A 12,503-nucleotide genomic window follows, 5' to 3' on the forward strand; every position below is an offset into this window, starting at 1 on the left:
CATTGGGGACCAGTATGGAAAAACGTATGCACTTGGATAAGAACGCCTGCTTGAATGGTAAAAATGTTTGCTTTTTATGTGTGCAGTCAAAAAATGATTTCTAATGCCCGTGATGTTTGATGATATTTCCCAGTTCAAGCACTAACTCGTATTTACGACTTCACAACTGTTAATTACCACATTCACACTTGGCTATGAACGCAGTCTAAATATGTCCGGTAACTTTTGCCAGCTTTGGAATTGCTCATGGGGAGGCTGGTCAGAGCCTGGTAGACCCTGCACCTGTGCCAACCAAGTATGCTAGAATACAGTATATTGGCAGTTGGCAGGAAAAGCTGTTTAGGCCTAATCCTTTTTATTCAGGGTTTTTTGTTTATCTTTTTGAAAGTGTTCCAAAATATTTTTTGCCAACCTTAATTTTGTATCACTTATCAATTGATAAACCTAACTTTGTCTCACGACTAGATTTAAACAGTGTGCACCTTTTCAATGGATGATAGGGGGCTAGCAATGTAGACACTAGTGTAGGGACCTACAGGAGGGACTCACTAGGCAAAAACTGGTTAAACCAACATTGTTTCCACATCATTTCAACCCAAAAAACTATGTGATGATGTTGAATCAATGTGGATTGGGTTAACAAAAAGTAACTAATGTAAGGGTATTTCAGGGGTTTTCCACCCAACTTGTAACCATCTTTTTGTATTTCACCTTGAATTCATGTTAGTTGACAATTTAACCAAATGTAAATCAAAACTAGATGTTGAACTGACGTCTGTGCCCAGTGGGGATGTTCATTGTATTGCTCTGATTATTGTGGCTGTCCAGTATACTTCATTTCTTCCCTTGGTCCCTCCCTCTCTTCAGTCTCCCTGACTCGGTTGCAGCGCGAGAGACGAGATGGATAGTCTCTGAACGTTTGCGATCAATCCAGTGGTAGATTATGATGGTTGAGAGCTATCAAAAACAACACAGTTGTGAATTCATTATAATGTGCCAGTTTAAATGTGTGTACCTTACCTCATGGAGATAAAACTTAGCAAATGTTTTATTACCCGAATGGATATGGAATGGTCATGAAGAGCGCGCAAAGGAGTCGCATTGATTGATTCATCGGATCTTGAATGTGAGTAACAGCAATATCATTTATTACTTGCATGGGTACATTTAACAGTTTTTACCCAGATGTGTTAACCAAACTATGTTTGTGGTCTTACTGTGGCATAATAATGACAGCATTCTCTTGTAGGCTACTGCTATTCCACCTAGAAATATGAACCCTATTCAGAGTTAGTACTATAGCTTTCACTCCAACTTGTGATGTATTTTATAAAAAATATAATGGAACCTGCACTTGTTTCTGAGAACCAAGGATTTTGCAGAAATTCAATTTTTATGAATTTGCTTATACTGAATTGATTTTAATGCCCCTACCAATATTGATAATTTAGTGACAGTGACCAATTTGGTGAGCTATTAACATTTTAAAGTAATTTTCTTGGAATCGAACTAGAGTTTCAGCACATGAACAGGAGCTAGTTAGTTTAAGGATTTGTGTATGTACTCCAACAAGAGATTGCATTAGAAGACATCTAAAGACAAATCGATGCACTCAGGTTGAACTAAAAGTATACAGATTCATTGACAAATTGCACTTTTACCTCCACAACCATGATATATTACAGTGGTGCCTGGTCAGATAGGAGCTGTGTCAGAGTTGTTTCTAAGCTCTTCTCCTGAGGCAGATTTATTTTTCCTCAGTGAACAGCTGCAGAATATCTCTCAGTGCCATTCCTTGGGATTGAATCCACTCCTAGTCCACCAGACACCAAACTACAAAATGCTATTTCATGAGGCGGAATTAACAAGTTAACTAAGAAACAGTTTAGAATGTCCTTATTGTCCTCAGCAAATCTGAAACCAGGTTTCTTCTTTCTCACAATAATTGTTTACTTTATATCTGACTGCACAGGCTTAGGGTAAACGCACGTACTCACGCACGCACGCACGCACACACACACACACACACACACACACACACACACACACACACACACACACACACACACACACACACACACACACACACACACACACACACACACACTGCTCTGTCAGGCTGCTAGGCAAGATGGCAATACCATATCGTATTACAGTAATCACCCACCAGTATCCAGAGGTGTTTGATGTCTGAAGCAGGGGTACGATCTGCCAGATGTCAGAGCAAAATGTACTTCTGACATTTTGTACACTTCCTCTCCCCTCTTGTTCGGGAGCTGTGGTAGACTATTGCTCAGGGCACTGACATGAGGCCATGGCAGATAGACAGATGACCTTTGGATAAACCTGTCTCTGTTGACTCATGTTGACATACACTTAAAGTACCATTGAGCAAAAAATACAAAAAGTTGTAAGTGTCTTGCTCAAGTGCGCATCCACAGAGTTTTCCACCTTGTCAACTCGGGTATTTAAACCAGCCCCAATGCTCTAACTGCTAGACTACCTGCCGAGAGGGGGGTGGGGAAGTTGGTGGACCTCACCTTAACTCTGTCTCCTCAGACCCTGTTTTTCCCAGTATGTGTCATACCCTGGAGGCTGACTCACTATACTAGAGGTTTCGTGGTCGCCATAGGGTGAGCAAAGGTCTGGAGCTTTTGAGATGTCAAGGCTATGCTTCTCTTGGCACTATTTTGGACACTTGTTGATAGCATGCAAAGAATGATTGCTATGGTGAATCTTACCCTGCCATCCAGGGCAAATTGGGGGAAAATACTTCCAGTCATTTTAGGAATAGGTTTTATTTGTGTGCGCCCGACAGTTTGTCTTGGAGGACCACACTCAGAACCATAGCAGTGGTGATGACAGTGTGTGTCTCTAAGCAGTTTCACAGTGAGACCAGCCAACCACACCGCTGACACCAGTCCAGAGAGAAGGAGGTGCCAGGTGGAATGATAGATAGACTATCTGATAGAAGCTTCAACATCACTGTTACTTTATGTCAGCAGTGTGAGACTTTGCATCTACACAGTGCCACCTTCATCGAGTACAGTAGTACAGTAGACCTCCTTGGAAAGCTTCTGCTATTTTCAATCCTCCATGTACTGTAGCTACATCCGGGGATTGATTCAATCTTAGAAAAAATAGTTCCAAAAGGGTTGCAGGAGAGTATATTCAGTCCGTAGATGGAAAGGGAGATTAAAATATATCCGAAATATATACAAAAAACCCCAGAGGAAAACGATTATTTATGATTACTTACACGGGACAAGACAAAACACACGTATGTACTCTACTGAACTCTACTGTTGTAATGACAACGCAGGTTTAAGTTTAATAATAAAAAACGTAGAAAGTAAAAAAATAAGAGAAGTGTCTGTACATGAAAACAGAACCCATGCTGCCTGATGCCTGGTGAGGGCTATATGAAGGGAGAGTAATCAGGGTGGTGATGAAGTCCAGGTGTGCTTAATGAAGATAGGCGATGTCGAGAGCTGGAGGGAGGATGTAGGAGTAGGCGTGACAGTATCCCCCCGACACGCAGCTTCGGCCGAAAGACAATGCCGGCCAGGAGGACGGCCCCGAGTGCGAGGAGCGGGCCGTCTGGACGGCGGAGATGGAAATCCCGGATGAGGTTGGGGTCCAAGATGTCCGCCACCGGGACCCAAAAACACACCTTAGGACAACACCCCTCCCAATACACCAGGTATTGGAGCCGGCCCCACGATGTTGGGAGTCCAGGAGGGACCTAACAGCATAGGCAGGGTCCCCTCAATGTCCAGGGGAGGCGGAGGGGTATCGCGGGAGACTGCATCAGCCAGGGGACCAGGAACCACCTGCCTGAGGAGGGATACACGAAAGGAGGGTGAGATACGGTAGTTGGTGGGGAATTCTAAATGACAGGTTACCTCATTGACCCTCCGGAGTACCTTGAAGTTCCTGGCGGAGAGACAGACGCGATCACCAGGATGGAACACCAGAGCCTCACTGCGATGACGATCCGCCTGATCCTTCTGATGCTGGGGACGGCACACTGGAGCCTAACGTGGGCGGCATTCCACACCTTCTCTGCACGCCAGAATCACTCATCAACTGCAGGGGCCTCGGTCTGGCTCGGAGTCCACAAAGCCAGGACCGGCTGATATCCCAGGACGCACTGGAAGGGAGTCAGCCCTGTGGAGGAGTGACGAAGTGAGTTCTGGGCGTATTCCACCCAGAGAAGGAACTGGGCCCACTCCCCCCGCCGGTCCTGGCAGTAACTCCTTGGGAACCTCCCCAGCTCCTGGTTGGTCCTCTCCACTTGCCCATTAAACTGAGGCTGGTACCCGGATGTGAGGCTGACCGTGTCCCCCAGATTCTCCATAAAGGCTTTGCAGACCAGCAACGTGATTTGGGGGCCACGGACGAAACGATGTCCTTCCGGAAGGCAATAATGCCAGAAGACCTGCTGGAATAGTGCCTCAGCAACCTGGAGAGCGGAAGTTAGAACAGAGAGAGGGATAAAGTGGCCATATTTTGAGAATCTGTCAACAACCAGAATAGTGGTAAAACCATCAGAAAGAGGGAGATCCATTACAAAGTCTATGGACATTACAAAGTCTATGGACCGCTGAGGCACGGAAAGGGGAAGAAGTTTAACTGCTGGAGCGTGCCGGGGAGATTTGGATTGAGTACATACCGAACATGAGTTGACATAGTGGGCGACATCATGCGCTAAGGTGGGCCACCAGTATTTATCGGAGAGTGATTGGAGGGTGCGGGTGATACCTGGATGTCCAATTGAGAGGGAAATGTGTGCCCAGATCAACAGCCAATCTCTCACCCCCGTGGGTGGGTAGATGCGCTCTGGAGGGCAGGTGGCAGGAGCGGGTTCCCTCTCCAGAGCCTGGCGGATGTCCACATCTACGTCTCATAAAATGGGGCCAACGATACGGGAGGACCGCTTGATGGGTTGGAGGACACTCATAGGACCCTCCACCAATGTGGAACCACAGGGTGCAGGAAGCTGGTCTTCCGTCCCCAGGCGGTGATTTTCATCTTTGACCAGGTGATAGTGGGGTTATGAAGTTGGAGCCACGAGAGACCAAGGATGACTTTGTGTACGGGTGCGGTGATGATTAAGAAGGAAAGGCTTTCCTGGTGCTTGGGCCCAATGGTGAGGGTGAGTGGTGCTGTGATGTGAATAATTGTGTCGGATCCCAGCTGTCTACGTCCCAGAGAGGTGTGTGGCCCCCACCTCCATGGTTCAGGCTCCGCCTCAGGATAGACAAAGGATGGAGGCGAGTGGCTAGGTGGACACTGGTGCTCCTGAAGAATGTTATCCAGACGGATGGCCATCGAGATGAGAGCGTCCAACAATAGCTTGACATCTCAACATGCCAAATCCATCTGGTCCTCCTTGCACAGTCTACTGCAGAATAGAGTGCAGAGCACCGGCTCATTCCATTCTCTGGCCCTCTGAACAAAGGTCGAAGACCGCCCTGAACAGAGCCATGATCCTCTCATAGGAACCCAACTCATCCTCTCCTTCCTCCCAGACGGCCTTAGCCCATTCCAACGCCCGTCCAGTCAGCAGGGAAATGACGGTGGCAATCTTGGACCTCTCGTGGTGGGGGCTCCCGTCTGATAGGCTAATTAGAGGGAGCACTGGAGTAGGAAGCCACTGCATTTCGATGAAGTACCGCCATACTTCTCCGGAAGGGAAAGTCGAGCATCGCTGACCTGGGTGGACTACTGGGTAGGCTGGGGGGACTGGCTCACTGTGTTGACCCGTGAAAGGAGGCCCTCAGTCAGAGGTATGGAGAACGTTGCTGGTGGTGTCGAGGCGGTGGAGAACAAAGAGGACCACTTTCATGGTCGTACCCAGTAGAGCTAGCTGGTCGTGGTGTTGGTGGAGTAGATGACCCTGTTCCTCAACCGTCTGGAAGATGTTGTAATCATCTGCTGTGTTTGTAATTTCTGAGGCAGTATTCTGTAACAACAACGCAGGGAGTCAGGAAGCAGGTACAGATGGTGAATTTAATAATAATGAGCATAGAGCGTTACAAAACAAGAGAAGTATCTGGTCATGAAAATAGAACCAATACTGCCTGATGACTGAGGTTTGTGAGGGCTATATGAAGGGAGAGTAATCAGTGTTCTAGGACCCGTGGTTAGTAGACCGGCAACATCTAGCTCCGGCGGGAGGGAGCAGGGGTAGGCGTGACAACTGTACTGTACTCGACTGTACTCTATTGCAATGTAGTGAACTTTACTCTGCTCTACACTGCTGCGCTGCATTGTACTGCACTGTACTCTACTGTGATTTCCTTTTGCTGCGCTGTGATGTCCAAATTTGCGGAGAATGACATTCATATCCATAATTATTTCTATGCGTAATTCCGTTACCGGGTGTAAATCCACTTCCCTTACTGTAGTTCAATAACCAAAATATATTTTTTCAACCTCAAGGTGCCATGTTATAATTGACACCCCATTCTTTCTGCAGACATTTTTGAATCTTAATTCCGGGCAGATTTTTAACAGTTTTTGGAAAACGTGGTCACATAAAAACCTGAGGGAGATTTTACTGTAATCCAGTTACCGAAGTTTGGACTTGGACAGTTCTTCCACTAAATTAGCTTTTGACCATTTTTCAGTGGAAATTGTTAAAAGTAGACCTCGTGCAAAGAGTTGTATTTGTTAAGCTTTGAAATCAGTGGTTTTTGTTTGGCATACATTTTAGAGTAAAAAAAAAAGACCTCAAAGCATAATTCTGTTATCGTGGAATTGTCCCAATGGATTGTCTGTTGCCTTCTTATGCTTTCCACACTCAGTCGTACTTTCACTGCTTCTGGATGTCCCCTGTCCCCATCTGTCCTCTTCCCCCTGTCTTCTTCCCCCTGTCCTCTTCGCCCTTCACTGGAAATGCACATGTTAAACAGTAGTAGGAACCTTTCAACATTTCGTTGCTTGTTATGATGTGTCACGGTCCCACACTTCAACAGAAACATAAAGCTCAGCTCAAAACCACAGCTGGGTGCCAGATGTCTCAGTACTGGACTGTAATGACTGGTCCTGAACTAGTCAAGACCTCATAGATGAAAATAGTGTCTGTTGGGAATTACTCTAATTACACTGGGCTAATTCTCCTTATCTCTCAAGTTATGGGAAATGGAAAACAATATGGCTCTTTGGTCTCCTTTCAAGCCCCCAAGTTCTTTGTTGTGTCATATGTTATGTAATAGTTGCTACCGGTAAGAGTCTTTAGTTGAATAGATATTCAAGCCATATCGATGGGGTTGTGAGTTCATTAACCTCTCAAGGATCTACGGGATCAGGGTCCCTATACCTGGACGGTTGTTGCTAACGTGCGCTGATGTAACTAGAATGACATTGTAAGTAACAGCAAACTTTCCAGGACAAAGACATGTCTTATATGGGCAGAAAGCAGTAGCTATTACAGTGAAAAAATAGCATACTACTGTTTGAGGAGAGTGCACAACAACAAAAGCGTTTTATCACGGCAACTGGTTTGATACATTCACCTCTGAAGGTAAATAATATACTTACATTCAGTAATCTTGCTCTGATTTGTCATCATGAGGGATAAAATTATCCCAGTGATAAAATGTAGCATAGTTTTGTTTGATAAAATCAATTTTTATATTCAAATGTAGGAACTGGGTTCTACAGTTCGAACCCCTGCTGTCTTTCTTTTGCATTTCAAAGATCATGGAACAAAAAAAAAAAAATAAAGAAAACATTTTGTTTTTAAATTATTATTATTTTTTAAAACTTTTACCGGATCTAATGTGTTATATTCTCCTACATTGATTTCACATTTCCACAAACTTCAAAGTGCTTCCTTTCAAATGGTATCAATAATATGCATATCCTTGCTTCAGGTCCTGAGCTACAGGCAGTTAGATTTTGGTATGTCATTTTAGGCGAAAATTGAAAAAAAAAAGTCAAATCCTTAATTAATTTACAGACACAACAATCATACTGCACATGTCAGGAGTTCAAATATTGAGGATTATTGTGGTTCTATCTTCCTTCAATTATCAGACATGACAGTGAAACCCATATTTCAGTAGATAATCACTCTTTTTCTGTAACTAAAATAATGGTGGGAAAAGGTAACCAAATCTGACCCAATGAGGTAAATTAATCAGACTTACAGATCTCTGTGTTCTTCTAAGAACACATTTTAATTTCCTTGCCAACATCTAGTCAGACTGGCTGTGGGCCAGGCCTACAGCTAAGTACTCTACCTGGATGCACTTATTCTCAATGGAGGATGATGAATGCTGTTATTCCAAAGCACTTCATGCCTTATTACCACTGCGCCTAGTTTTTACTTATGGTTTTGCTCTTGTGCAATGGTTCAGTGTTTTTATGCTGTCTCTTCCCCATTTCCAGAGAAGAAAACTATATGGTCTCCTGCCAATAGCCCCTCACAGAGTCTACTGTACCAAGACATTCCTCTGGAAGTGGTAAACATGTAGATAGCTATATAACTCTTCTGTCTGACTGCTCTGCTATGTCTCTGGAACAACAGAGTATTAACAGATAGATGGACTGCACAACAGTCAGACAAGAGTAATCTACAGTCAGTCAATGGGAGAGGAAGGAGAAATCTAGAAGGGGTACAGTATATGGGGTATAAGGGGGGAGAGGGAATCACCTTGGCCTGGGCTTTGTGGTGGAAAAGAGAAGACTGCTAGATATTGGAGGCAATATTTTTTCATTTAATATTATATCTGAAATAATGACATTATTGATAACCTACTCTCTGTAACATTTTATCTCCTACATTCTTTTAGAAGTCAATCCTCCTCAAAGCAGATCTTTGTGAAGGCTGTGAATACTGAATATATCACATTTTTCACACTCCCATTCCAGAACACGGAGATGGATGAAGTCGAATACTTTAAAGGAAGTAGACATCCACTATGACAGCACATTTTGTCTTTGAAAGCCTACCTAGGAATCCCACTGGGCTGCTGCCTGTCACATTCTCCCACAGCACAGAGAGGGGGTGAAGAGGGGTCTGATTGCTTAGTGAGTGTGTGTATGTGTGTGTGTGTGTGTGTGTGTGTGTGTGTGTGTGTGTGTGTGTGTGTGTGTGTGTGTGTGTGTGTGTGTGTGTGTGTGTGTGTGTGTGTGTGTGTGTGTGTGTGTGTGTGTGTGTGTTTATGTGTGTGTGTGTGTGTGTTTGTGTATGGATGGATGTGAATGAGTGGGGGTGAAAAACAGTGCATTCGGAAAGTATCCTTGACTTTTTGGAGATTTTGTTATGTTACATCCATATTCTAAAATGGATTACATAGTCACCCCCCATCAATTTACACACAATACCCCATAATAAGCAAAAACTATTCATTTTTAAATTTTTGCAAAAAAACAACAAAAAAACTCAGTACTCAGTATACTCAGTATTTTGTTGAAGCAGATTTGGCAGCTATTACAGCCTCAAGTCTTCTTGGGTATGACGCTACAAGCTTGGCACACGTGCATTTGGGGAATTTCTCCCATTCTTCACTCCAGATTCTCTCAAGCTCTGTCAGGGCCACTAAAGCTCTGGCTGGGCCACTCAAGGACATTCCGAGACTTGTCCCGAAGCTACTCCTGCGTTGTCTTGGCTGTGTGCTTAGGGTCGTTGTCCTGTTGGAAGGTGAGCCTTCACCCCAGTCTGAGGTCCTGAGCGTTCTGGAGAAGGTTTTCATCAAGGATCTCTCTGTACTTTGCTCCGTTCATCTTTCCCTCGATCCTGACTAGTCTACCAGTCCCTGCCACTGAAAAACATCTCCACAGCGTGATGCTGCCCCCACCATGCTTCACCGTAGTGATGGTGCCAGGTTTCCTCCAGACGTGATGCTTGGCTTTCAGGCCAAAGAGTTCAATTTTGGTTTCATCAGATCAGAGAATCTTATTTGTCATAGTCTGGGAGTCCTCTAGGTGCCTTTTGGCAAACTCCAAACGGGCTGTCCTGTGCTTTCTACTGAGGGGTGGCTTGCGTCTGGCCACTCTACCATAAAGGCCTGATTGGTAGAGTGCTGCAGTGATGGTTGTCATTCTGGAAGGTTCTCTCTCCACAGTTTTTAAAAATCTGTTTATCAGTTATGTGGAATAGAGTTCCATGTAGTCATGACTCAATGTAGTACTGTGCGTCTCCCATTGTCTGTTCTGGACTTGGGGATTGTGAAGAGATCTCTGGTGGCATGTCTTGTGGGGTATGCATTGGTATCTGAGCTGTGTGCTAGTTGTTTAAAAACTTCTTAAGGATCGGCGTTCCGTCAACAGGACAGTTGTAAATCATGCAGTGCGTTATATCAAGATTGCAGATTTTAGAGTAACAACAAATGTCGGTACATAGAAGTGACTTATATCGGCTGAAAGCTTAAATTCTTGTTAATATAACTGCACTGTCCAAATTACAGTAGCTATTACTGCGAAAAAAAGGACATGCTATTGTTTGAGGAGAGCTCCTAACAACAAAAAACTTGTTTCAACTCGATAGTTTTGATGAATTCCCCTCTGAAGGTGAAATGTGTACTTACTTTCTGAAATCTTGCTCTGATTTATCATCTAAAGAGTCCCAGAGATAACATGAGGTGTTGTTATGTTAGATAAAATCCTGTTTCATGTCCTATAAAGGTCCACATAGCACGCACGATCACTTTTGTATTTCCACTCGTTCAATTAGCTAAGAAAAGGAATCTGGGAAAATCTCACCCTAAACATTGATTGAACGAGTCAAATCTTATTCCTATCTAATCTATTCCTCAGAGGTCCTAGAAGGTATCAAGACTTCACTATTTCATTAGGCGTGTAGTATATCCTATAGGACACCATATTTGGTCAGAGAGCGACGCCTTCATGGCACGCCGTTGACTCCGGCGGCCATCACTTGAACAACTGTATCTTTGTCAAATAAGCACCAATCGGGGTCAAATAAAGCTAGCTAGATAGCCAATGAGCTGGGCTTTACGGGAGTATCATATATATGTCTTAACATGTAGTTTCTAACCTTGTATGACAACATGCCTTTTCATTTTGGACAAAAATTACAAGGATATTCAGAGTTATGAAGTTATGAAAACTGGTTGTTTTGCAAATGTTGACCTTAAATTGAATTAAAGGGTCTATACTTAAGAACAGACAGCTCAGTGCTTTCAACAGCTCAATACCTCTCACAAGGACAAGTAATGATGAAGTCAATCTCTCCTCCACTTTGAGCCAGGAGAGATTGACATGCATATTATTCATATTTGCTCTCTGTCTACATCCAAGGGCCAGCCGTGCTACCCTGTTCTGAGCCAATTGCAAATGTCCTGTGTCGCTCTTTGTGGAACCTGACCACACGACTGAACAGTACTCTAGGTGCTACAAAACTAGAGCCTGTAGGACCTGCGTTGTTGATAGTGCTGTGAGGAAAGTAGAGTAGCACTTTGTTAAGGACAGACTTCTCCCCATCTGAGCTACAGTTGTATCAATATGTTTTGACCATGACAGTTTACAATCCAGGGTTACTCCAAGCAGTTTAGTCACCTCAACTTGCTCAATTTACACATTATTTATTACAAGATTTAGTTGGTTTAGGGTTTAGTGAATTATTTGTCCCAAATACATTGCTTTTTGTATTTGAAATATTTAGGACTAACTTATTCCTTGCCACCCATTCTGAAACTAACTGCAGCTCTTTGTTAAGTTTTGCAGTAATTTAAGTTGCTGTAGTAGCTGACATGTATAGTGTTGATTCCTCCGTGTAAATAGACACATTGGCATTACTCAAAGCTAATGGCATGTCGTTAGTAAAGATTGAAAAAATTAAGGGGCCTAGACAGCTGCCCTGGCAATTCCTGATTCTATCTGGATTACATTGGAAAGGCTTCCATTAAAGAACACCCTCTGTGTCCTGTTAGACATCTACTTTGTTCATGACACAAATAATTTTTCCAACAATTGTTTACAGACAGATTATTTCACTTATAATTCACTGTATCACAATAAGTAAGAAGTTTACATACCCTAAGTTGACTGTGCCTTTAAACAGCTTTGGATATTCCAGAAAATGATGTCATGGATCTAGAAGCTTCTGTTAGGCTAATTGACATCATTTGAGTCAATTGGAGGTGTACCTGTGGATGTACACTGCTCAAAAAAATAAAGGGAACACTTAAACAACACAATGTAACTCCAAGTCAATCACACTTCTGTGAAATGAAACTGTCCACTTAGGAAGCAACACTGATTGACAATAAATGTCACATGCTGTTGTGCAAATGGAATAGACAACAGGTGGAAATTATAGGCAATTGGCAAGACACCCCCCAATAAAGGAGTGGTTCTGCAGGTGGTGACCACAGACCACTTCTCAGTTCCTATGCTTCCTGGCTGATGTTTTGGTCACTTTTGAATGCTGGCGGTGCTTTCACTCTAGTGATAGCATGAGACGGAGTCTACAACCCACACAAGTGGCTACACAAGGTAGTGTAGCTCATCCAGGATGGAACGTCAAT

General features: G+C 43.7%; 1 protein-coding gene across 3 annotated transcripts in view; it reads left to right on the plus strand.

Annotated features, from left to right (window-relative positions):
• The first annotated feature begins 863 nt into the window (after positions 1–863).
• Positions 864–12,503, plus strand: part of LOC112254813 (carbohydrate sulfotransferase 15) — a 38,161-nt gene continuing 26,521 nt past the window's right edge. For all 3 annotated transcript variants that reach the window (XM_024427698.2, XM_024427715.2, XM_024427706.2), the window contains exon 1: positions 864–1,126. The gene's annotated coding sequence lies outside the window, so the exon portion shown is untranslated. The remainder of the gene's footprint in view (positions 1,127–12,503) is intronic.

The sequence above is a fragment of the Oncorhynchus tshawytscha genome, linkage group LG01, assembly GCF_018296145.1.
Source record: "Oncorhynchus tshawytscha isolate Ot180627B linkage group LG01, Otsh_v2.0, whole genome shotgun sequence".
NCBI classification, from domain to species: Eukaryota; Metazoa; Chordata; class Actinopteri; order Salmoniformes; family Salmonidae; genus Oncorhynchus; species Oncorhynchus tshawytscha.